Source organism: Ursus arctos, unplaced genomic scaffold (genome assembly GCF_023065955.2).
Source record: "Ursus arctos isolate Adak ecotype North America unplaced genomic scaffold, UrsArc2.0 scaffold_15, whole genome shotgun sequence".
Classification (NCBI taxonomy): domain Eukaryota; kingdom Metazoa; phylum Chordata; class Mammalia; order Carnivora; family Ursidae; genus Ursus; species Ursus arctos.
In genome coordinates this window covers 11884488-11906845 of record NW_026622819.1, presented here as the reverse complement: position 1 = coordinate 11906845, position 22358 = coordinate 11884488, and positions in this window count along the sequence as shown.

Below are 22358 nucleotides of genomic sequence, written 5' to 3'. Positions count from 1 at the left end.
ACCACAGAACAGGGACTATGCTATCACTTTCTTCGCACTGGTCATGATCTGCCTGGATGATAAGATGTGCAAAATGGCAGATACTCTGCCATTTCCACCAACAAAGCAGCCTTAGAAAGAGTCTACTCAGAACAATTTGCCTGGAACTTACATAGCACCAAATGGCTCAATCCTTCCAAACTGTCTTATCATAATTTTCTTGGTGGTTGACTCCCCAGAATCCATCCCACCCCAAGTGGTTAGCCGTGGCAATCCCATTCCTCTTGCTGTAATTGGCTCAGAGGTGGCATCCAATTCGGGGCAAAAGGCAAAATGCATCCATCCAAAGGTGAAAAACCTTTGGGGAAAAGTTTTCCTTCCTTCGTTCCAGGGATGAGGCCCTGTAGGCTTTAATACCTGGAATTATAGCCATGAGGTCAATACATGGTGAAGGTAAAAGTAAATAAAATTGCCAGAAAGCAAAGCTATAGCTCTGAGATGACACAGGAGGAACCGCCCTACCTATGAAATTTTTAAGTGAGTTGAGAAAGTACCTTGTATTTCCTTATATTTAAATCAATTTGAGTTGGAGATAGTGTTACTTAAAACCTAGGATGCCTTAACAGTTTCATTTAACATCTAAAATCTCAGGAATTCTTACATTATCATAGGCGGCATTCAGAATTGTGCCTATCTATGTAGAAATTAGCACCCGCAAACAACTCATAAGCCAGCCAAAAGCACTTTCATAAAAACCATTTGGAGAAGCATTTATGAAGAATGCCTGAGATGAATGAGGAAGAAAAAAAAAAAAAAAGATCCTTCTTCTCCCAACCTTTTGCACTTCTAAGTACAGAGAAGAGAATCAAAGAAAGCTAAAAGAGAATTTCTCCTAAAGGTCATGATACAAGTGTGATTAAGACAGAAACTCCTTAATAGCTCTTTCGACAGTGCTTACAGCATGGAAAGCATTTTCAAAGTACTTGCATATGCACCACATTGATGTTCACCACCACCTTGGGACTCCAAGGTGCAGGACCTGCATTAACTTCCTTGAACAAATGTGGAAACCATGATTCAGAGAGATCACTTGACTGCCCTTATCAAAGACACATCTGTAACTAGGACACAGGTCCCTTGACTTGTATTTCAATGTTTTTTCTTTTGTCCACAATATCTGTGGGTTGGGGGTCAATACAGCAGAGTGGAAAGGGTATGAGCTATAAATCCCGCCCACCTCCTAACTGCTACTAACATTTTACTTAAGGCAAACTGCCTGTTCCTGGTACATAACAGATGCTCACAAGTGTCTCACATTACTTTTATTGTTCCAATAGCCATCCTTCCCCTCTATGTATTCATTGTAAGGATACACAAACTCACAATCAAATATTGGAGAGCGATTATTATATGTAAGGTCCTGTTGAAGTAAGACAAGTACCTTTTACCATGTTTAGTTAAACTAAAATGTTTCTGATTTTAAACCATCTTACCTTTAGCCCTTGGGGCCATAAATGACACTCACATGATTAAGTATATTTATATAATAGCTTTTATTAGTGTGGCAATTGCCTTGCCATGAAATTTACTTATCAACAAAATGCCGAGGAGTAAAACTATTCCTAATGAGGAAAGTTATCTTGCTCGGTTGTTAGTAATCCCCAGAAACAAGTCCAGGGATTACTGCCAAATCCTAGGCTTTTCCACATAATGCAGGCCCTGGTAAAGCTGAGGTGGTCCCAGGCTGCCTTGTTTCCATATGAAGACTGAGGGGCCACAAGAATGGCCCCAAAGATCTTGGCTGAAGCCAGCATTCCTTCACTCTGGTCTTTGAATAGACCTAAACCCTTCAGGAGGCTCAGTCTTAGCCACATTCAGTATCAAACTGAGTTGAGCTGACAGCAGTCTAGCCTCGCATGGCCAGGATAAGCCCATCTAGAAAAGCGTACAGGAAAACGGGAAAGAGCGACCACCATAACAATGGACCCTCACCTCATTTGCCTTTCCTGTGAAAAATCTGGCTTAAAACCTTGAGGATAAAAATTTCTCTTGTTACTGATTTTTTTCCATGATAAATCAGTGGTAACAATATGAATAAAAACTCAATGGTTTAGTTAGAATACCTGCCGTCTCAGTTTGCCCAAGCCAGTAGTGGTTTCAACTTGTTGTCCTGGCATAATTAACAGTGCAACCCTTTTTCTAAAGGGTCCTAGTTGGGCAATAAATTATGTGGTCCCCCAAGATTTAGCTGCTTAGAAAATGACTAACTGTTCATTGGTCTAAATATTTACTGGTAGAACTATACTCAAATCACCCTATGTTATAACTTAGAAAGAACAACAATTTTCTAAGGAAAACACTAAACTTGCTAAATCAGTAGCCTTAATTTTGGATATGATTCTTAGTCAATGGGGTCTTATCAGAAAGCAGTCCTAGTCAAGTAAGATACACAGCATTGTGATAATTATTGTCTTTCTCCTCACAGGACTATTCCAATATTTCTATGTTCTTAGATATAAGCTAGGTAGCAAATTTACCAAAACACCCAACCTCAGAAAAAGTAGGGCATTATTAAACCACTGACTTTAGTTTGTGGATCGAAATAAATGAAAACCGTGCTGCAAAATCCATTACTTTCAGTAGAATGTTGAATAGCAGTGATGAAAATAGGCATCCTTTTCTTGTTCCCATTTTCACCACTGTTATTCAATATTATACCAGAAGTCTTAGCCAGAATAATTTGGCAAGAAATAATAATAATAAAATGCATCCAAATTGGAAAGGAAGAATTAAAACTAGATTTATTTGCAGATGGCATGATTCTATATACAGAAAAAGCCTAAGAACCCACCAAAAACTACAAGATTTAATAAACAAATTCAGCAAAGTTGCAGCGTACAAAACCAAGACACAAAATCATTTGTGTCTTACACATCAGCCCTGAGCAATCCCAAAAGGAAACCAAGAAAACAATTCTATCACAATAGTATCAAAAAGAATAAAAACCTAGCAATAAAGTTAACCACAGAGGTGAAAGCCTTATGCACTGAAAACTAGAAAATATTATGAAATGAAATTAAAGAAAACCTAAATAAATGAAAAAATAGGAAGACTTAGTATTGTTATGATGGGAATATACCCCAATACAATCGACAGATAAATGCAACCCTGTTAAAACTCCAATGACCTTCCTCGGAGAGATGGAAAAGCTATTCCCAAATCTACACAAAATTGCAAGTGATTCTGAATAACCAAAACAATACTGAGAACGGGGAAAAAAAAAAAGAATTGGTAGACTGACAGTTCCCGACTTCGAAACTAACTTCAAAGCAAAAGTAAATAAAACAGTGTATCACTGGCATAAAGATAGACATACAGACAAATGGAATAGAATTAATAAACCAGAAATAAACCCAAACATTTATAACTAATTGTTTTTTTTATAAGAGTGCCAAGATCGTTCAGTGGGGGAAGAATTGTCTCTTCAACAAATAGCTCTGGAAAACAGTGTATAAACGCATCACAAAAGAAAAAATTGGACCCCTGCCTCACTCATTGGTCAAAAATTAACTCAAAGTGGATCAATGATCTAAACATAAGAGCTAAAAATAAAAGATTATTTTAAGAGAACACATGCATAAATCTTCATGACCCTTAATTTTTACAATAGATTTTTAGATTTGGCACCAAAAAATGAGCAACAAAAGAAAAAAATAGATAAAATGGACTTTGCAAACATTAGAACACTTTGTGCGTCAAAGGAAATTATCAACAAAGTAGAAAGACAACCTGAATGGTAGAAAATATTTACAAATCATATATCTGATAAAGGTTTAGAACCCAGAATACATACAACTGTTACAACTCAACAACAAAAAGAACACATCAGTTAAAAACTGGGTGAAGAATTCGAGTAGACCTTTCTCCAAACAAGGTGTACAAATGGCCAACAAGCACATGAATCTATTTTCAACATCACTGGTGATTAAAAAAATACAAACAGAGATGACCCCTGATGTCGTAAGTGCAGAAAGCAGGTGAAACCACAGCACAATAACGAAAGGTCCTATCAAAAAAAAACTAATGGAGTGACTAACTACCGAAAGAAAATCAATGGAAAATCTTTAACTTCAACTACAAAAAGATTTAAAAAGTGTTCCTCCTGCACCAAGAAAGATCTGCAGATCTTTTTCAGTCTTCTTAGAGGTGGTGGGGTGTGATTGGAAGGAAGGAAGAAAGGAAGGAAGGGAAGGAGAGAGGGAAGGAGGAAGGAAGGAAGGAGGGAGGGAGGGAAGGAAGGAGGAAGGGAGGAAAATGAAAGAAAAGGAAGGAGGGAAGGAAGGAAAGGAGGGAGGGAAGAAAGAGAGAGCAAGAGAGAAAGGGAGAGGAAATATAAATCAAAACCACAATGAGTACTAGTTCATGTCTACTAGGATGGCTATCATCAAACAAATGAAAAGTAATCACTGCCAGAAAGGATGTGGAGAAATAGAAACTCTCATACATTCCTGATGGGAAGTTACCATGCTGCAGCCACTGTGAAAAACAGTTTGGTAGTTCCTCAAAAGTTAAATACAAAATGACCATATGATTCAGCAATTCCACTCCTAAGTACATACCCAAAAGAATCGAAAATAGATATTCCAAACAAAAACTTGTTCATGGATGCTCATAGCAGCATTATTTACAACAGCCAAAATGTGGAACAATCCAAATGTCCTTAGAGGGATAAATGGATAAACAAGTTGTGGTATATCCATACGACAGACTATTATTTGGCCATAGAAAAGAATGAAGTGCTGATACATGCTATGATGAGGATAATCTTATAAACGTTTGCAATGGAAAGCAGCCAGGTACAAAAGTTCATATATTGTATTATTCCATTTATATGAAATATCCCAGATAGGTCGATCTACAGAGACAGAAAGCAGATCAGTGATTGCCCAGGGGCTGAGCAGAAGCAGAGGGGGTATGACTACCTAGTGAGTAGAGGGTTTCCTTTTGAGGTGATGAAAATGTTCGGGAACTTGACAGTGGTAATGGTTGCATGACCATGTGAATGCACTAAATGCCACTGAATTATGCTTTTTAAAATGATTAGTTATGGTTTATAACTTGTGCTTCAATTTTCAAAAGCCATTACTTTGTTGGTAAACAATAGTATATTTCGTAAATTCTAGGCCCACGTTCCTGGTGCTCATACTCTCTCACGTTAAATATCAATCATGCTGGCTCTTTAAAAAATTATTTTCAGGGACAAAATGTTTAAGAGATGATAAACATGTCTCTTTTAAAGCTCTTTGACAACAAATTATCAAAAGAATTGACCAAAAATAGACCACAAATCAGGGCAACTCCCTGCTGTTGTTCTAAGAAGAAAATTATGTTTACCACACACATATTGACATGAATGCAAACCTGGAAGATTCTTTATCAGAGCTCAGGATGTCAGGAGTGTTTTTAAGGACTAGACTGTCAACAAAATAAAGAAGCAAGACTACCAACCAAACCAAATTCTCAGTGCCCCCGAGAGAATGTTCTTTCCTGTTCCTGGGGAGTTGAAATATAAGCAAGAATTAAGGGGAAAGACAAAGAGGGAAGGGAGAAAAGAGAATATGAAGAGAGGGAATGGAAAGAAGAATAGGAACAAGAGGTGTGTATTGGGGGGCGCCTGGGGGGTGCAGCGGTTAAGCGTCTGCCTTCGGCTCAGGGCGTGATCCCAGCATTCTGGAATCGAGCCCCATGTCAGGATCCTCTACTGGAAGCCTGCTTCTTCCTCTCCCACTCCCCCTGCTTGTGTTCCCTCTCTCGCTGGCTGTCTCTCTCTGTCAAATAAATAAATACAATCTTTACCAAAAAAAAAAACCCCACCATTTAAAAAAAAAAAAAAAAGAGGTGTGTATTGGGACCTGGGTGCCCCCCACAGCTCCTCAAACACAAATTTCTTATCTTGATTGAATGCCCTTTGATCAAGTCTAGTTCAGGAGGTTGGAGCAAAAATGCCTAACCCATTTCGCTGGAAAAGGCCTCCTTGTAGTTTAGTAGGAAGTAATTCGACCAAAAAGCAATTTAGGTGAGCTGACCACAGGATCCAAGGGCAATTACTTGGAAGCACATCTCCAGGTAAAGGTTTTTCACATATTGGCATCTTGGGGGCACCATGGGGCAATTTTCTGGGTTTTTATTGTGATAAATACATGTAACATAAAAATTTACCATTTCCAAGTGGGCGGTTCAGTATCCTTTGGCACATTCACAAGGTCATACAACCATTGCCACTGTCAAGTTCCCAAACATTTTCATCACCTCGAAAGGACACTCCCTACTCACAAAGTCATACCCTCTCTGGCTTCCCCCGGCCCCTGGGCAACCATTGATCTGTGTTCTGTCTCTCTAGATTGACCTATCTGGTATATTTCATATAAATGAATCACACAATATATGAACTTTTGTGTTGGGCTTCTTTCACATAACATGTTTTCAAGGTGCGTCTATGTTGTAACATCTATCAGCACCTCGTTCCTTTTTATGGCTGAATAATATTCCATTGTGTGAATACATCACAATTTGAGATCCCTTTGTGAACACTGGGGTTGTTTCCATCTTTTGGCTATTGTGCATAGGGCTGCTTGAACATTTGCATACTAGCTTTTGTTTGAACATCTGTTTCCAATCTGGGGGAGTATAAGCCCAGGAGTAGATTTGCTGGGTCCTGTGGTAATTCTATGTTTCACTTACTGAGGAGCCGCCACGCTATTTTCCACAGTGGCTGAACTGTCTTACGCTCTTACTGGCAATGTATGAGTCATACTTTGGATGTGTTTAAAACTCAGGGTCTATTTTCTAGTCAGTTAGAAAGGATTTTTCAACCAATATCATTCTTAAATTCTGTCTTCTACCAATTTCCCACTATTTAAAATAGCAAAAAGAAAAAAAAATTTTAACTGTCCAACTATATGAGACTGTTTAAATCGAGTAGGGTATATAAGGGCATAGAAAAGTCATTTTCAATCTCTTATTACTGTATTTAGTAATTTTTAAATCTTCACAGAGATAAAGGATAGTTTCGCTGACCACTTCCCAAGATCATTTGTCCAAGAAACACTCCTAAATCCTAACAGGGGTTAAAATGAAATACTAGCCTGAGTTGCTGTAAGAAAGATCCCTCATTTAATTGAGATTCGTCAACTTTTTAATGAAGCAAAAAAGAAAGTGGGAAATAAAAATTTTGAATTTTGTAATAGGTTGCTAGAAGGAGGAATGATGTCGTTAAATCCAGTCCCAATACAAGGGTCAGCGTGGATAGCAACTAATAAAAGGAGCTCATCAGCACCGGCCACGACTACACAGCAGACACGGCACTAAACATGTTACAGTTCGCCTTCAAGACAAGACTTGGAGCGATCTGCTACTGATATTTCACTCCATAAAGGAGGAAACAAAAGCTTAGGTCAAAGCACTTGCTCAAAGGGGAAATAAGTGGCCAGAGTCTGGATTTGAACTCATTTCATTATATTAAATCCCAGCATCTCAACAACTCTACACAACTCCACGTGCCCATGTTTTGTTTTTCCTGCAGTGTTAGAATATGAAAAATCTGATTTCTTACAGTTACACCGCAGCAAAAAGAGAGAGAGGTGACCTGATGCTGTTATAATAGTTGGGAGATCAGGAGTTAGGGTACTTTAAAATGTATAGTTTATCTTGAATAATTTTTATAGAAACCAAAGGCTGTGATTATTAATCTTCTCTTCAGCGTATTCCTGTTCCGGCTCATTTATACTAGACATACTCTGAGGACCACAGTATCTCACTTTTCTGTTTAAACTTCCTCTGTCCGCTATAGATCGTGGGAAGTGAGTTTGCATAACGTGATCATTTAGTGCCCTAAATGCATGGAATAACACGACTAATATAAATCGAAATTGAGAGGCAAGATATGTAGCCTAAATCAGTGACTGTCAAAGAGAACACTCACATCGGTTTGACAATGAACCAACAAAAGTCTGTCTCTGTGTCATTGATGGATAGAATGTCACGTGTGTTGAACAAGTCTTCTTACATCTAATTTTTAAAAACAATTTAGAGGGCAAAAAAAAAAAAAAGCATGGTTAGTATTTCCTTTAACAGAATAACCTATGGCATCTTCTGGAATCCAACAGACAAATTTTGAAAGTAATTTGAATGAAGATTCACTCAGAATCCTGACAGTCTTCCCAGCATGAGAAGCCGTCAGTGAAAGGTTTTGCTGAAAGGGAGCTCAGATGCTGCCCCCAGCTAAGGTCTGCTTCAAACTTCTAGTGAAAATATAGTGGTTGGTTCTCACAATAGTGGCTCTATTTCCCCAAAGCTCCTTATTTCATTCCACTACCTGTACCTGGTGGCCTACAGTAGTAGAGTTTTCTTTGGAAAGCTTCAGGAGAAGAAAGTAAAAATGGAGCTTACTTTCTGATTTTTCTAAGTACAGAAAAAGTATGGGAAAGTCTCTTAGGTCCATTCAGAATTTAAACTGTTTATAAAGAAATTTAATTCCACCTAAATCCTGATGGAGTTGTCACAAATTTGATATTATCTAGAAGTAGAAGTCCGTTTAGCTTCATTCAGGCAATGAAAATACTGCAGAACAAGAGAGGCTAAAGGAGCCAAGCAGCTAATACAGCTGGAAGTCTTAATGGCCCGAAAGTACCAATAATGATATTTTGTCTCCATGGAGAAGCTCTTGGCCAAGAAGCTCAAAGCTGAATGTAGTCAGAGATACCAGTACCCCCTCAACGTTCCAAGGAGGCACAGACAAGAAGCATTTTAGGTGGCAAAAGCTGAAGGTGGGCACAGGTGTTAGGGCAGATTTGGAGGGAGGACTGCCACAGAAGGAACGGTGACGTAGACAAAGGGCTGACCTCTCCTCTTACAGCAGGGCCCCAGGCCAGTGTCTCATGCCCCAGAAAACATCTTGTCATCTCAAGTTCATCTCTTGTTCAACAAGAGTCCCATACCCGCAGCACCTCGACTTACAGCCATCTCCCAGCTGAGATAGGAATCTGACAGTTTGCACTTGGGTTGGTCAAGGTTGCACTTCTCCCAAGGGTAACTGACTTGAATAGGACTCCAGTAATTCCAAAGGGGTGAGTCTCCAGTAGGGAAAATCGTAGCTAAGTAGTGGAGTGATCCCAGGGAATCGAAAGGACACAGATCTGGAGGATAAGACATGTGTCCCTGTGTAGGATGTGGCCACATGACACTCAACCTCCTTGGGTCAGTTCCATCATCAGTAAAGGAAAGATAAGGTATAGCTGCCGTGTTCTCCTCTAATTCCTAGTACCCGATAGACCCTGACAGGACTGTGGCTCCTGCCCGATACTGATGAGCTAGGCAGGAGTTGAGGCAGCCCTGCCTGTGGGACACATAATGCAGAGACAGGGGATATGATGAGGTTACAAGCACAGGGTGAGTCAGGCTGGAGGTTGAGAGTGGCTGGCCAGCCGGAACTCGGCCCACACTGGGTAAAGACGTGTGGGTGGTGGAGAACATTCTCTCACACAAACCTCTCGCCACAGCTGCCTGTATCCCACCTTCTCTGCCATCCTCAGAGAGGAGACGTAACAGTAGAAAAACATTCCAAAGGCAAAGGCGGTAATTAAGCCTTGTTTTTACAAAGGGGACCCGACCACTCTCTCCAGGCCATTACCTTTCCCTGAACCTCAATTCCCCTTTCGTTAAGTCTCTTGACTGTGTGAAGGGTACCCTGACTTCCATCCAGAGTCAAATGACTAGTACATTGGGCAGATTCTCAGGTGATTCTGTTTCTACTCTCTGCAAAAAGGAAGTAAAAGTTTTTGCTGAAAAAAAATCAATCTTATCCAACATACACTACAGATTGTCCGTGTGTACTAAAGACCTGTGTTCAACGTTAGCAAACCCTTTGCCCTCACACCTGGTTTTAAACTTAAGCTTAAGAAAAAAGTTTTATTATGTGCTTGTTTTTAAATAGTCAAAAGTTTATGACGGTGGATGGGTATGTTTCATAATTTTTGTTTGTAATACAAGCCACAGTCAGACATTTAGCATGCATAACTAGCTAACAACCTCTCTTTCCTGTGGTTTAAATGATAGGAAGTGATTTATAAACTGTCATCTGAGCTAACTCAGCTAAGTAATATTTTATCTCATTTCGCTGGCATGATTTAAAGCTCTCGGCACACTAAAATAAAACGCATCGTCTTCATCGACTGTCCAACAATAAGATTCACGCCCAAAAAAGTCAAAAAATTAAGTCAAGATTTAGATGTATATAACCTTTCAAAAATTTGGACTTCAGTGTATAATGGTTATCTCAGGTATTAGTGGTGAATAACTCAGATCTTCGGAGTGTAAGGTCATTGCTGGAGACCAAGGAAAGTTTGACAATAAGCAGGTAATGTTATTTCACCAACCTCTAAAAATCAGATATAGTCTTGAATGCAAAACACTGTGTGTAACGAAAACGTTAATAAAACTGTAGAAACCTTATTGCCTTCTGAAGATCAAGCCCATTTTTCCAACAATTGATTAATGAAATAGAAGTCACCACCTTCTTGATCTTGACCCAACTTTAATCCCTCCACAGAAACCGCTCACACAAATTCAATTAAAGAGTTTTGTGGCAAACCACTAATTAGGGGGAAGTTTGTATCTTACATAACAGAGATTCTCAAATATTTGTTCATTACCTGCCCTACAATTTTACTCCATATCACTGACATTAGCCAAGAAGTATTGTCTTAGCCCTAAAATTTAATAGCATATTTGAATGTCATTAGAAATAAGTGAATAAAAATCTAGGTGTTTCCAACATCATTAGGTGAATAACACTTAATAGCTAAACTTAGTTGAAGCATAGAACATACAATAAATTTTCAAATGATGGTGGCCAAAAGGCCGTCATCTCTAAGAATCAAGAAAAAAGAAATGTCCAAGTATCTTACAGATGGAAGAAAGAGTTACAATATGGCAACCACTGTAGAATGATTCAGAGGCATTAAAAGAATCAACTGGAGTCATACCAGTTGACTGGGAAGGCTCTGGAAGGTGGTGGTGAGGACAAAACATAAAATGCAGCTATCACACACACATACACACAAAACTTCTAAATGCATTTACATATGTATTTGTCTACATGTTTGTATGTACGTATCTGATGTACATGTGTCTATATAAATATTCATACGTATTTGTATAAAGTCGAATAGAAAAAAATACTAACGCTTACATACCAGTTTGCTAATGCTTTGCTTGGGGAGGTAGACCCTGGGGGCAATACAGGGGAAGGAGAGAGATGAAAAAAGAAAAAGGAGACTGAGCCAAAAAAGTATGACTCTATTTGTGTAAAATTACATGTGTGTGTTAAAAAACTTGAAGAGATTTTTGTCTATAGACTTATAGAGATGGCTTTGAAATATTAAAGAAAAGTTGCAAAGCAATGTGTCTGGTTTGCTTCTTTTTTGTTATTTAAAGAAAACTTTTTTTTAATAAAATTAACACTTCCTCATAACAAAATATATTAAGACATAGAGAAGCAGAAGAGGAAAAGTCAAGATTATCTACAATTCTAACAACCAATGCAACCACTGTCAACTTCTTGGAGCATGTCCTTCCTGGTTTTATTATTAAGGAAAATGTGATCCTGTGCACAATACTCTAATCTTCCTCTATCAGGTCAGAACACGTCATTAATAACACCTGGCCAGGTGTTTGCTGCTCACCAACCATCCTGCCTGTCTCTCGGGCACTGGAGGCCCTGGGCTCGAAGCCAGAGTGATCCCCCTGTGGCCTCTGCTGAAGGTGCACCTGCCCCCTCACCACACCAAGACCTGGGCTGAGCTGAGCTGCAGGCCCCCAACCCAGCTACCCTCTAGGCCTCTGCCCCATCCCCAGCATGTGAAGCAAGAGGGACGTTCTAGGCACCATTCATGCCCCTCTACGAGAAGCAAGGACAACTCTGACAAATGAACCCGGCTCACTCCATGTTTCCTGGTTTGCTTTGAGGCGTCTGTCCCCAGGTTCATGAGGGAGCAGCGTGCAAGACAATCTCCTCCCAGACCTCCAAGAATAAAACTGGAGCCAAAGCTGCACACTCTTAGCATCACCTCAACTTACAAGACACCCCTCCTTTCTCTGGATTCTCTCCCGGAAAGATGTGATCCAGACGATGTGGAGAAAAGGGAACGCTTGGGCACTGTTGGTGGGAATATAATCTGGTGCACTCGTTATGGCAAACAGTATGGAGGCTCCAGAAAATTAAAAATAGAGCTACTACTTCTGCACATATTTTTGAAACACACGAGATTGCTGTCCTAAAGACGTATCTGCATCCCCGTGTGCACAGCAGCATTCTCCATAATAGCCACGATATGAAAAGAACCAAATGTCCATCAACAGATAACTGGATAAAGAAAATGTGCTATATATGTACACGGACTATTATTCAGTCTTTTTTTAAAAAGCGGGAAATGCTGCCATTTGCAACCACGTGGATGAACCTTATTCCACGTGCTAAGTGAAGTAAGCCAGACATAGAAAGACAAACAGTGCATGATCTCACTTATACATGAAATCTAAATTAGCGAGTAAAATGGTGGTTGCCAGGTGTTGGGGAGGAGGAGAAATGTAGAGGTAGGGGTCAAGGCGTACGAAGTTTCAGTTATGCGAGATGAAGAAGTTCTGGAGACAGAATGTACAACAATGAGACCACTGAGAAATACTGTATTGTATACTTGAAATTGGCTGAGGGTAACTCTTAAGTGTTCTCACCAAGATATAAAGAAAAAAGAAAGGATGTGAGGGGTTGGGTATGTTAATTACCTTGATTGTGGTGATCATTTCACGATATATACATATGTCCAATAACCAACTATATACCTTAAATATATACAATTTTTAATTGTCAATTATTCCTCAATAAAGCTGAGGGGTAGGGAAAGACTACAAGTCTTATTTCCCTTTTCTGGACCTTTCCGTCCCTCTTCTCCCCATGACCTCAGGAACAGAAAGGCTGGGATTCAGACCTTGATGTGCTAATGTGGGCATCTTCCCCTAGCAAACTGGGGCTTCCAGGACTATCATTTAGTAGCAAAAGCCTATTTTGAATGCCAGAATCTGAGTATTAATTTTTTAATTTCCTTGGACATCAGCTTTGTAATTGTCAGCAAATCCCCCATTACTTACCCCGTGCCACACCCATAAGGCAGATGGATACCTCGGTGTAGTCAGGGATAAGGCAACGTACTCAAAAGTGCAGAAGAGAAAGCACGCTAATTTTTTCCTGATATTACTTCCATTTCCCAAAGAAATAACCTTTCTGTTACCATCAATAGAATCACTTTCTCTAAACTTATTCTTGGCTGCCTTACAATATATCTGGTGGCGTTGGTTACGTTAGAAAGTGATATAAGCAGAAAAGTAATTTCTGCCTTCCAAGAGAGGAAACAGAAAGTATCCAGTAAACAGATTTCCTCCTGAAACACAGACCGATGAGCACAGGTTAAATCTGAAAGGTGTAATCAAACTAGACAGGGTCATTGAATGAAATTTCTGGATAAGGAGTTGAATTTTCAAAATTTGATGAATAATGGCAGAGGTAGAACTTAAAAGTCTCGGGTCCCAATGTGGACTGGCTGAAAGGTGCCCAGAAGGGGTGTCCTAAATAACAGTACCAGGAACTAGGACACAACTTCTTTTAGCCAAAAAGTCTCAAGTGGAGACAGCCAGGCCAATGGCTTCACTGCCACCCAGGGACATGAAACACAGCAGGGCAGGACCAACAGGGAAAGGACAACAGCGAGATGAAAGCCTGGGTCCCGACACCAAACCAGAGAGCACAGGGAAGGCTCCAGGTTGGCATGGCATCCCAGGCCCAAGCTGGGCAGTGAAGCGGTAGGTCTGCACTTGGGTGAAGCTGAGCATGGGAAGACAGTCCCTGGGAGTCCAGGCTAAGCAGAGTGGCACAGATCAGAGAAGGTAGGAACCGAGTACAGAAGACCGGTAAGAACAAGAAGGCGAGTCCACAGAGCATGGCACAGAGGGGATGCTTGTAGGGGGACTGACCACAGTCTGCCCTCCACCCTGTTCTAAGCAGCCTTCCTGGTATCAGCAGACAATGGCGGGCAGGCAGGCGATCGCAGTGAATCGCTGGGGAAGGAAGCTTCAGAGTTCCAGAAAAGAACTAAGGAATTCATGGGAGAAGCAGAGGAACTAGAGAGAATCTGCCTTTAGAATGACTTGGAAGGTGCCTGGGTGGCGCAGTCATTTGGGAGACGGACTCTTGGTTTCCACTCTGGTGGTAATCTCAGGGTCATGGGATCAAGCCCCATGTCCGGTTCCGTGCTCAGGGGAGAGTCTGCTTGTGACTATCTCTCCCTCTCCCTCTGCCCCTCCCCACTGCGCTCATGCTCTCTCTCTCCCTCTCTGTCTAAATAGATAAGTAAATCTTTCTAATTAATTAACTGCTTAATTAATTGACTTGGGGCCCTGACACCAGATATGCCCTTTCTCTGCCAGAGCTTCCATCTCCTGCAACCCTATGGATCAGGGGCAAAGGAATCATGACTGCATTCTAAGGGTGCCTGTGAGCTTTAAAGTTTTTCCTTCCTGAGATGAGAATCAAAGTTACAGGGTATGGTGTTCCTGCAATATATGGAACCAGTCATGGCTAAGAAGAAAGTGGGGGTGGGGCGGGGGGGGATACACGGCTAGGGTGACAAGAAAAGAGAAAAGGTACAGTGACTTCATGGGTGCAAAAATTCTGAATTAAATGCCATTTCAATAGGTCTCTATTAAGTGTGGAAAGAAACACATTGTAGAACCAAACAGATGGTACTCAGAAATTCAAAAACAATGGATATAGTGGCCATTCTAAAAAAACCGGTTCTTAGCAATAGCTGGTGTCTATCCAACATTCTCAGCTGGAAACTATAAACTCTCTTTATTTGGGGACATCTAAGGCCTCAGGGCAGGATATGATGAGTCCAATGAGCGCTGATGATCCTCCCTACAGATATTTCCAGAATACATCACCTCCAGGCCATTCTCACCACCTGTGTTTGCTTGCAAGCCTTCATCAGCTCTCACCTGCGTTACTGAAACAGCCTCCCGGCTGAGGTGCCGAGCTCCCTCCTCCGCCCCCATCTCCAGATGGATGCCACATGTGATTTTTGTGAATGCTCCAGGAGCCACTCTGACCCAGGGAAGTGAAGAGTGGATATGCCAGGATTTGCTCTTCTTGTCCTGAAGGCCCCCGTGGGTCCCGTGGTTGGGGGAGGGGGGTGGTGTGGATACCAAGGGCTAATGCCCACTGGGGGCAGAAGGAGAAGGACGAGTCTGCAGGAGCTTGAACAGAACCTGATCGTTCACACATCCAGCTCTGGTCTCTCAGCCGACTTCCCTGGGGCTCACATTCAGCCCCAGCCTGGGGGACACTGGGTGGGGTTCATGAGAGCTCCTCCCTGCCCTCCATCATGCAGAAAGTTTATTTATTATTTCCTCCCTCCCTTCTTCCCTCCCTCCATCTATCCATCCATTCATTTAATAAACATTCAGCAAGCACCATAGTCCAGGCACTCTTCTAGGAGCTGGAGATCAAACACCGACTCGATATTGAAGAGACTGTGAATGCCTTTATCCTTCATGTCCCACTGCCATGACCCACGCACTGCTCAGCAGAACAAATCCCTAAGTATTTTAAACACAAGAATGATGGGATTGGAAAGGAGGAATATTTCAAAATTAGCCTGCATCGAAGCCACGTGTCTGCAGAGTTCTCTTGAGAGGGATCTCACACGGGTCTGGTTTGCAAGGTTGACTCTTGCTTTAAGCAACACAAACTTGTCCCTCGTTTCTCCTGGTCTAACGTCAGGGGCACCGGCAAGTCTCAGGCTGGGAGATGCCCACACCCTCCCCCATCCCAGGCAGCTCCTGGGGTGGCCTCCTCCAGGGATTTCCCTCTTAAAAACCCTCTTAAAGATTCCCTCTTACTACTTCACTAGCTGGTCAACCAACATCAGGTTCCAAGTAAAGGACACATGGATAGCCACCCACGTCCGTCTGTCTGGCAAGCCGTCCTCGTCCTCCTCTGCCACCGCCAGCCGTGTCCACCAGACTAGCCCGAATTAACTTTCCGGGTCTGGGTCACCCTTCAGGATTTAACATATATCTGGATATAAGCCTGAGGAACGTAAAATATTGACAAAGAAGCCTTTATTTTTACCTTCTCACGCAGAGCTCGTTGCCTTGTTTATGGGATGTGAAAAATAAAGATTGCCTTTTCTGCCTGCCGAGTATAGTCTGCTATTTTGAGACAGGTCTTCAAGAGTAAGTAAAAATTATTGTTTTCATTATAAGTATTCTCCTCCAGCTCTAAAACTCTATGATTCAATGCACAGCATGGTAAGCGATTGTGTGAAAGAATGACTTTCTACCATTTCCTCAGGTAAAAAGTTCAATCCTAGGCTCTCCCCAGCGCAGTGACTACCAGCCATTACCATGAAGGATTGTCCTGCAGCCTAATGTTGGCACATTATGCCATTGCAATGGGTAAAGCTCACAGCTCAGCCTGAGTCATAAGATTCAGTTCCATCTGGATGGAAGAAACAAAAAGAGAAGTACTAGTTGCCATGCCAGCTGGGATTAACGTCTTCAAGATCACCGGAAACCGTGAAGGCTCGGAAAAGCCAGGTTGTGAATTCTTGGATTCCCATTTGGCAATCCTTGGCCTGGCAGTTGGTCTAGTGAAAGAGTAACTTTGAAACCAAACAGGCCTGGCCTTTCATCCGGGCTTTGCCCCTCACCAGGAATGTGATCTTGGGCTGGTCACCTAACTTCTCTGAGCCTTTTCCCTCATCCACAAAACAGAGATTTTTTTTAAAAAAAAGCAAAAACAAAAACAATGTGTTGAGTTCCCCTGAGGATGAAAGGAAATAGATAAACATATCATAGTAGTGTCTGGAACACAGGAGACAACAAATATTTCTGACTTTATTTCAAAAATATAAAACCTATCATGGGGTCATTTTTCTGGGTCTCTGTTTTGTTCGTTACTTTGCATTGTCCATAGAGAATTTTTATAGTAAACACATGCAGGATTATTAGACCCAAAGCACAGAAAATTCTGCTCTCTGGTTTCTATTAACCAGACTTTCCATGTATCTTCAGTACAACTATAATTGTTACTCATAACCCATGGCTCTTGATACCCTGCTGTCTACTAAAGTATCTTCTGAGTCATTGAAAACAGATGGAATTATGTTTTAAATGGCACTTTTTCAAATGTATTTTATTGTGTTATTTATTTGGATACACATTTGCCAAGGAAGAGATAACCATCACTTTTCTATATATTTGAAGACAGGGAAATAGCTCCCTCTCCGTTTCTGGTGTATTTCTAAGTAATCGAGGATGAATATAACAAGAGTTAATAAATTGCGTCACTCATTTACCTACCGAAGGTTGAAAAACACACAAACCTTCTGAGAAAGTTGTTTCGCCAACAGACCACAGTAGGAAGTAGATGGCACACACAAACGGAACGCACGAAGGTGTGAGCACCTCATTCCCTCCATCGCATCCCATTGGCTGGACCCAACAGAAGACCAGATGGCAAGAGAGTCACAACTGATAGAGCCCAGCAAGTCCAGCCTCTCAGGGCACAGAACATGAGGGAGAAGGGAGAAGACGGGACTTGAGGGGCTAGGGGGGTACACAAAAAGATCCTCAGTGTAGAATGCTTACCGCATTACCCAGTGATACATTCACTGCCATGGAGAGAAGTCTGTCTCTTAACCAGCTGCAACGTGAGAGCTTTAAATCTTCCCTGACATAAACAGAAAGTCAAAAATAGAGTCGTAGTCTTCTGTGGAGAAGTCACGCTCCATGCTCCTAGAAATATTTGTACTGGATTTTATTCATTCAACAAGTCTTTATTTCATGTCTACTTGAAAAGAGGCACCGACATTTCTGCTGGATTGCGACATAGGCATACCAGAACACACCTCACATTCTCAAAACTCAGGCACTAAAATTACAGCGTTTATGGGGAAAGGAGGGTAGAGCAGACCACGCCAAACCCATAAGGCTTTGTCACGGGAGCCCTCCCAAACAACAACGGCCACCGCGATCATTGGCTCCCGGGCAGAAAACTGGAACGGAGGAGACGGGCAGTTCAGCCTGGCTGGAGCTGCCGCTGGACTGTTACAAATGCCCAGAAACACCCCAGTGAGGGCAGAGCAGTGGGGCGCTGGATGGGGCAGATGGTGTGGGGAGTGCTCTGCTGGAGGGGCCATCAGATGGGCCTGGGAGGCCGCACCTTCTGACCCAGCCCAGAGCCACACACACAGCCAGCCTGTGTCTCTCCAGGGAGGGAGCCCCAGACACAGGCACTCATTTTCATTCTCTCCAAGTGCAGCCAAAGGGCTCTTGCTGCTTGGGCAGCAACCGACGTGAAGGCTTTTCCCCTGTCTGATGAAGGTTATAATTCCATTCCTATGATCTATTCTGGTTTCCTTCTGTAGGAAAAAAAATAACCCAAATGAACCACAATGACTTCTATTTTACTAGACTGGCACTGTCTTCTCTGGCTTCCCTAAAAAACAGAGCCCTGAGGCAAAGCTTACCTGTTACAGGGGTTGCAGGAGTGAAGGGAGAAAGGAAAAGAAGCAGGAAAGGAGGGGACAAAGTTAAGGTTTTACCAAGATGGTCACAGCTTCACAAAGTCACCCCTGCCTCTGGGTCATGTGTATGTCTCCAGAAAGGCCACAGGGAACCACAGTATCTCAGGAAGGATTGCTTCATTATTTCCTTGTGTTAAAAGAGGTATCATAAGTCTATGAACCTGCAAGTGGAAAAAAGTAATGGCTGAGCTATTTTCTTTGAGGATTCCCTTTCTTTTTGTGCCCTTCTCAGATGCTGGTTTGGTGGTAGAGCTAATAAGAATTAGAAGTGCACCTGGTGTTTCACATCTTATCAGTCACATGTGGAATCGGGCAGGGGACCCTCTTTATACTCTGAGTTGGTGACAGCCACCATGCTCTCTCTGCTCCTATCTTTTCCTCAACCAGGCGTTTCATCAGGAAGCGAGTCAAAACTAGCCGTGGGCCCCGCCCACCCTGATCTCCATGAGTTTGGCAGCACATACTCCACCCCCATCTCTGTACCTCACTACGGTTCATTGGCATCATGCTTTAGCCAACAGAGCTGATAGTAAGCATCCAATCAATCAAATGCATAAATACCCACTTGGGCTCCTAGATTCAGGTAATGAAGCCTGCTAATGAAGTTGCTATCATCAATTCAATCCCCACATGAGCCGTGCGCTTTAATAGACACCATTCCATAGACCAGTTTTTTATCTATGTTTCTTTACACATGGTTATACAGCAAAATGGCAGGAAGTTTTCACAGAAAAAAAAATTAGAGGGGAGCTGGTTTCCCATGAACAAATAGTTTTAGGAATGACAGGGTTATACAAACATGAAAAGGCATCTTCACTGCAGGACTCCTCAGGCCCTGACATTAGCATTCATTAACATTTATGATAATGTGTATTATGATTCTCCCTCTGTAAGGGGGCTATAACATGCAGTGTTCCCTCCCCTCTTTTTTTTTTTTTTTTTTTGGTTTTCTTTATTTTTTGCCAGTTCTTCAGTTAACTTGGAAGGTATTTTTGTATAAGATTAACATTTAAATTGGTGAACTCTGAGGAAAGCAGATTGCCCCCCATAATGTGGATGGGCTTCCCCCTATCAGTTGAAGGCCTGACTAGAACAAAACAACTGGGCTCCGTGAGCAAGATGGAATTCTCTAGCAGAATGCTTTCACACTCCATCTGCACCACTAGCTTTCCTTAGTCTCCAGCCTTCAGACTGGGACTGTATGATCTGTTCTCCTGGATCTCAACCATGCCAGCCCACAGATTTTGGACTTGTCAGCCTCCATCATTGTATGAGCCAATTTCTTCTAATAAATCTCTTTCTCTTTATATATATACACAACCTATCACTTATATTTCTCTGGAAAACCCCAACTAATAAAGTTTTTGCCAGTTCCCTGGCAACAGGTTGATTACATTGGACTGTTTCCATCATGGAAGGGGCAGCATTTAGTGCTTACTGAAACAGATATTTTGGATATAGCCTTGCCTTCCCTGCATGGAATGCTCCATCCAAAACTACCATCCATGAACTTACAGAACACCTTATCCACCACCGTGGTATTCCACACAGCAGTGTTTCTGATCAAGGAACTCACTTCAGGGCAAATGAAATACAACAATGGGCCCAGGCTCAAGGAATTCACTGGTCTTCCCATGTTCCCCATCACCCTGAAAAAGCTGGTTCAGTGCAATGGCAGAATGCACCTTCTGAAGACTCAGTTACAATGCCAGGTAGGCAGCAATACTTTGAGGGGCTGAGGCAAGGCTCTCCAGAGGGCTTTATGTGCTCTGAATCAGTTTCCAGCATATGGTGCTGTGTCTCTGAGAACTAAGATTCACAGTTGTGGGTGACATTACTCACTATGACCTCTAGTAACCCACTTGCAAAACTTTTGCCTGCTGTCCCCATGATCTCCAGGCCTGCTGGCCTACATGTCTTAGTTCCAAAGGGAGGAATGCTTCCGCCAGGGGACACAACAATGATTCCACTGAACTAGAAGTTAAGACTGCTACTCAGCCATTTTGGATTCCTCATGCTTCTAAAGCAACAGGCAAAATAGGGAGTCACATTACTGGCTGGGGTTATTGATCCTGACCACCAAGGGAAAATTGGGTTGCTACTGCACAGTGGAGGCTGAGGAAGAATATGCCTGGGAGACAGGAGATCCCTAAGGATGCGTCTTAGGATTACCATGCCCTGTGATTCAGGTCACTGGAAAACCACAACCACCCAATCCAGGAAGGCAGGACTACTCATGGCCCACACTCTTCAGGCATGAGGGTTTGGATTACCCCACAAGGAAAAAAAAAAAAAACCATGAGAAGCTCAGCTGTTGATGCTGGCTGAAGGCAAAGGGAATACAGAATAGATGGTGAAAGAGGGGAGTTGTGAATACCAGCTACTACCATGCAACTAGTTGCAGAAACGAAGACTGCAATTTTCATGAGTATTTCCTCCTTATTTTGTTTTGGATATGTGTTTGTGTAGGTGTGTGTGTGTGCATTCATCAAATATTTCTGTTTCCCCCATGCCCTTTTCATGTAACACAAGATGTATTGATTTTATATCACAGTACATAAGTTTGGTAACTTTACATCATAGTATTTAGGCGATAGGGTATCGAGAAGAGTGAACATCATCCAAAGATTTTGCAGCATCATCTGGAGAAAGAGCTGGTGTGTGTTAGTTTGTATGTGGGATATTCGTATCATGTTAGGCAGAATTATGACCCTGTTATTGTCCTAATTTGGTGGTTAAGTATGGCTTAAAGAGATACCTATGAGTGCAATGTTGACAAAGGGTGGGCTTGTGATGGTTTGTTTTATTTTTCAACTCAGAGGGTGTTTTTGAATGAGAGTAATATTTAAATCAGTAAATTTTGGTTGAAGCAGATTCCCCTCCACATGTGAGTGGGCCTCATCCAGTCAGTTGGAGCCCTGAATAGAACACAAAAACCAACCAAGAGGGAATTTTCCAGCAGAACGCCTTGAGACTTCATTTGTACCATGAGCTCTCCTGGGTCTTGTGCCTGCTGGCTCACACTGCAGATTTTGGACTTGTCAGCCTCCATAGTCACGTGAGCCAATTCCTTATAATAAATCTCTATCTATACACATATCCTAACAGTTCTGTTTCTCTAGAGAACCCTGATTAATACAGTCAGAAAAATCCTTTTTTTCATGAACCAACTACCAACACTGGAGTTCCAAGAAGAATAATCAGTTAGAGAAATGCCTCCTCAGACCACAGCCTTCTAGAAGATCTGCTGTCTCACCAATGCAACATATTGCCAAGAAAGGGATCTGAAAAACTTGAAGAAACCTAGAGCAATTATCACCATGGGTGATACTTGAAAGCCAGCTTCCCTAGTAATGGATTCGTTCACAGGATAATTTTTATATAACTAAATAGCTGCTAATTCACATACCTCAAAAAAAGAAATTGTAACAAACAGAAATACGATCTCAGGAATCATTGAAAGACCTTTCTTTCCCCCATTCCATTCCACACGCCTATACTCCATGATACGCGTGTCACAATTCTTCTCTGAGCACTCATTTACGGGAGCGGCGACCACACTCGCTATGAGGCAACGGATGCTGACAGACATTCCACTTGGGTTCCAGGTAGCTGGCGTGACCAGATGGTGAGCACATTCTGCGCTGCTATCGCTCCACGTGCTGAAAGACGACTTGCAAT